The sequence below is a fragment of the Sminthopsis crassicaudata genome, chromosome 2 (assembly GCF_048593235.1).
Source record: "Sminthopsis crassicaudata isolate SCR6 chromosome 2, ASM4859323v1, whole genome shotgun sequence".
Taxonomy (NCBI): domain Eukaryota; kingdom Metazoa; phylum Chordata; class Mammalia; order Dasyuromorphia; family Dasyuridae; genus Sminthopsis; species Sminthopsis crassicaudata.
Genome location: NC_133618.1, coordinates 483,088,668 through 483,093,771, shown reverse-complemented (window position 1 = coordinate 483,093,771; position 5,104 = coordinate 483,088,668).

Here is a 5,104-nt window from a genome sequence, read left to right as displayed (position 1 = left end):
TGGAAATCTTCAACATAAAGAAGATCCAACTCACTTCCAGTTGATCAATGATGGACAGAAATAACTATACCCAGAGAAGGAACACTGGGAAGTGAATGTAAACTGTGAGCATTTTTTTTGTTTTGTTTCTCTTCCCAGGTTATTTTTACCTTCCGAATACAATCCTTCCTTTGCAACAACAACAACAACAAAATTCGGTTCTGCATATATATATTGTACCAAGCATATACTATAAGATATTTAATATGTATGGGAATGGCTGCCATCTAGGGGAGGGGGTGGAGGGAAGGAGGGGAAAAACTCGGAACAGAAGGGAGTACAAGGGATAATGTTGTAAAAAAAAATTATCTATGCATATGTACTGTCAAATAAAATGTTATAATTATAAAAATTTAAAAAAAAAATCCCAAATGGGGTAAAAAAAAATTCTATCAAAAGCTATCAATTGCCTCAAAAGCTACATATGAAATCAGATATTCTTTTTGGAAGAGCAAAGAAACGCCACATGTAATTATAAAAAGAGAACTTGATTTTAAACCTGAACAACCAGATTTAAATCCCAGTTTTGTCCATATGATCTTTTTTAAAAGTAAGTTTTATTGGGACAGCTAGGTGGTGCAGTGGATAGAGCACCAGCCCTAAAGTCAGGAGGACCCAAGTTCAAATCTAGTCTCAGACACTTAACATTTCCTAGCTGTGTGACCCTGGGCAAGTCACTTAACTCCAATTGCCTCAGCAAAAAAATAGATGTTTTATTGATTTTTTTTTAAATTACAATTATTTCCAGATATATTTGTCTTACATGCATCAATATGTCTTGTTTTTTATATCACAGTTATATCCAGACATGCCCACTAAAAACAAAGAAACACAAAAACAACAAAATTAACAAATGAGGCAGAGCATGCAATATTTTGTACCCATCGTCCTGACTTCTCTACTGAATGGATAGAAATGCTTCTCTCTCTTCTAGGGGCCATGCATCTTCATTATAATTACTCATCAGTCAGACTTTTATTTTATGGTGTTTTTGGAAATGTTATTATTGTATTCCTCATGTATATTATTCTCCCCATTCTGCTTTCACTCTTCATCAGTTCAGATCACTCTTATTACAATATTATCCTTTGGAAGAAACCTCCTCCAGACTCCTGGGAGAAGGGCTAGTCTCAGTGAGAGTGGGATGTCTTTAGAATCTTAGCACTATCAGGCCTTTGGGTTGTTGTGGACTGATTACATAATCAAGTGTTCCACAATTTGTTCCGCCATTCCTTATCTCCCAATGGCTTCTGCAGACTGAACTGTCTACTCACCTGATCAAGGATCTTTGCATTTATGGGATCTATGTTGGTTAATACAATACTTTTTTTTTTTTTTTTTTTGAAAGAGTCTTTTTTTTTTTTTTTACTGGTGGGTATTTACAAAATATTCTAACCTCAGGGTCCAAAAAAAAAAAAAAAAGTCAAATAAAGTCTTAAAACATTTTACTTTCACTTGAACTGTGTTATTAAGTAAGATCTTATGCCTACATCAGGGGTTCTTAACCATTTTTTACGTCATAGGCCCCCAACAGGAATATATTGATTCCTACTCAGGAAAAAAAAAATTAAATGGATAAAATAAAATATGTAGGATTTCAAAGGAAGTCAAATTATTTCAAGATGAAAACAATTTTTTTCCCTGTCCAAGTTCATGGACTCCCTGAAATTTAACCACAAAGCCCTTTAAGTTAAATATACTATTCTAGAACACAGGCAGCTAGGTGGTACAGTGCTAAACTTGAAGCTTCAAAATACTAGCCATGTGACCTGGCTAAATCATTTCATCTCTGTCTGCCTCAGTTTTCTTATATGTAAAATGGGGATAATAAAAGTACCTAGCACTGATTTGTTCTGATGATAAAATGGGGTAAAACTTGTAAAGAACTTTGCAAACCTTAAGAACTTTATAAATGCTAGCTATTATTACTACATTAGAACATGACAGTATTTAGTGATCCTAAGTTTCTGTCTCTAAATGCAAAATAATGATTTTTTTGGTGAAAATTTAGGAAAATTTAATTTACTTCTGACCACTCATAAAGTACAACTTGCTTTATAGAAACATGATTAAATTTGATGACAAATATTAGCAAGCCCTTGAACTTGATAATCATTTTACATGAGATGCTCTGTCTTCTACGTAGTTTGCAGTTTCATGAGTCCTACTTTAAAGCAATTGAGAGTTCATCCTACTGACTTCAGATATATTAGCATTATCACTTAGCATTTGCTGGGGGCCTACCAGTTCTTCAAAGCCTCAGAAACCTATGATGTCTCTTAATGAAATTCTAGTACATTGCAGGTTTGTTCATTAGATTAAAAGGAGGAGGGAAAAAAATCAACTCCTCAAAACAAAGGAGGAGAGAAAAATCTCTCTTGGTGCCTATTTGTTCCTAGTGTATCATTTTACTTGCACATTAAAAAATGCTTAGCAGATAAGGAAAATTGCCCAATTGCCTAGCAACCAGCAGCATGGAGACAATTATAGCTACAGAGAAGCCAGAGAGTAAACACTGATTTAGAGGGAGCTGCAGCAAATATAATTATCTGGTGTTTGTATGCTTTTGGGTTTTGCTCAGTCTTGATGTTTGGTGATTAACCCTCTGTGAACTTGTCTATACACTTCATAGCTTTTGGGGAATGCAGACCATTCTTTGGATAATTCAAATATTTTTTCTTCTGGAAACACCAATATACTGTAAGTTAGCTTGTTTTTGCTTCTATTGTCAGATTCAGCCTGATCTCAGCATTTCCCTTTCACTTGTAGATCTTGTCTGAGGAGTAGAAGGGTAAGAAATGATGCTTGTGGATAGTTCAAGCAACGAAAGCACCAGTTGTGTCTGCCTCTAACATACAGTATCTGGATAGAAACCAGAACATTACCCACATATTTACACATATTGTAGACAAATATTTGTTGCACATCATCCAACTGTCTAAATATTAGTCTGCATATGCATATCTGCTCTTAAGTAAAAAGATACCATCCCTTCCCCAAAATCATTAATGACAGAGGCAGCGAGGGGATACAAGGGATAGAGCATTGCACTTGGAGTCAAAAGACTTGAGTTCAAATCCTATCTCAGACTCTTACTGTGTGACCATGGCCAAGTCGGCCCATGTTTCTTTCTGCCTCAGTTCCCTCATCTGAAAATGATTATAAAAATAGCACCTCCCTTTTGCAGACAAAAAATAGTTTTAATTGTTTATGTAAGATGACAGTTTTTAAAGTTATTTTCAAATCTTAAAATACTATAAAAATGCTAGTGAAAATAGGGTAATGGAGTCATGAGGAGGAGGAGGATGTCTACAAACAGGTTTGAAAAAAATCAAACCACTTAGAACCCTCTATTCTCCAAACTGGAAAGTACATTAGAAATCACCCAACTAATCCTATCTGAAAAGCACAAATTCCCTCTAGAATAGTTTTGACAAATGGTCATGTATTCCCTGCTTATCCACATCCGGTGAGAGGATGCTCACTTTTTTTTCCCCTAAGACAGCCTATGATATTTTCAGAAAGCTCTTTTTTTTTTTTTTTTTTTTAAGCAAGTATTTTCCTACACTGAGCCGGAGTCATTCTCTTTTTGCTTCTTTCTTTTCCTTCACTTCTGCCCTTTCTGTTCCTTAGCCAGATAACGATATTCTGCTTGAGAGAATGAGTGGTTCTTTTCTCAATTGTTGCATAAGTTCCTTGAGAACAGGGCCCATATGCTTCTATTCATTTCCATGTGCCCCAGGACAGAGTTGGGCACATAGTTGACATTTGTTGAACTGAGATGCATTGAGGTGAAATGAACTGTTCTTTTCTTCTTCAAAACTGTTTATATGTATTAATGGTGGCAGGGAAACTAAGATATTCTGGCTGCCAGGGCCCAAACTAGACCTTAGAGTAAGCCTTCCTCTTTATCCTTATTCCTTAAGAGAGGGAAAGAGAGGGGTGGAGTGAGGACAGAAACTGATATAATTTGACTGTTGGATGCTCACTCATAATTAATTCTGCTAGCAATAACCCTAGAGAGCTTTTATCTTAGCTGGGAGTGTGATAATTCCCTTTTGCAACTATTTCTCCAAACAAAGCTAGCCTAGCTCTCTGGAACAAAAAATATATATATATACTCTCTTCTCTATCCCTTTGCAATTTTGGGTTTGCCTCGATAAAAAACATATCCATCAAAGGCCAAGGGAAAAGTTGTTGTTGGAGGTAGGCCTAGTTTGTAGTGGGCTGGAATCCACAGAGTCTGAGGCTCCCAGCCCCAGCAGGGAAGGTGGGTGCATGCATGAACTGATTTTAAATAAAAATAAACAAACGGCTTGTTTCCAATGCTGCGGAGACTTTCTTGGCATTTTTACATACTGACCTATATATTCCTGGACCTCGGAGGATAGGCTTGAATTCAACAGTTAAGATTTAGTTAATGATGTTTTGACCCCCCTTCCCCTGCCAGGAATGAGCCAATGGAGAAAATTGTACCCTTTCCTCCTGACCAGCTCATGGCAAAAAAGAAAAAAAATGGCCAAATTAAGACTTATTTTCCTGCTTGAGCACATCTGCATGAATCAAATATATACACAGGCACATACAGTTCTAACATTCTAAGGTTAACAGACATAGTACATGATTATGCAACAGTTGATCTTTGAAAGTGAGATAGGATGGAAGACTGGATTTCCTCTCAAGCAAAATTTCTAATGATGCAAATATATGTCTTTAGTACAGATAACTCTGAAAAATTCAAAACAGCAGGTTATACAAAGGTAAATTGTACTAGGCTTTAGAATTCATTATTTTGTTTTATTATATTCACTTTCATAATGAAGAAGTTAGTGAAATGTAATCTCTTTGAGAGCAGAGATCTTTTCTTTGTACACTAATATAATAGTAGGTATTTAGTAAATACTGTATTCAAATTTTCTTTTCCATTCATTTACACTGTTTGGTCATTGCTTAACACATTTAGAGCACATTTCCACAAAACTCCAGAACTTACAAGTCTTTTCACCATTTCCATTCAAAGGTTCTCCATCTCTGTCTACATTGATTCATTCCATCATGCAAAGCT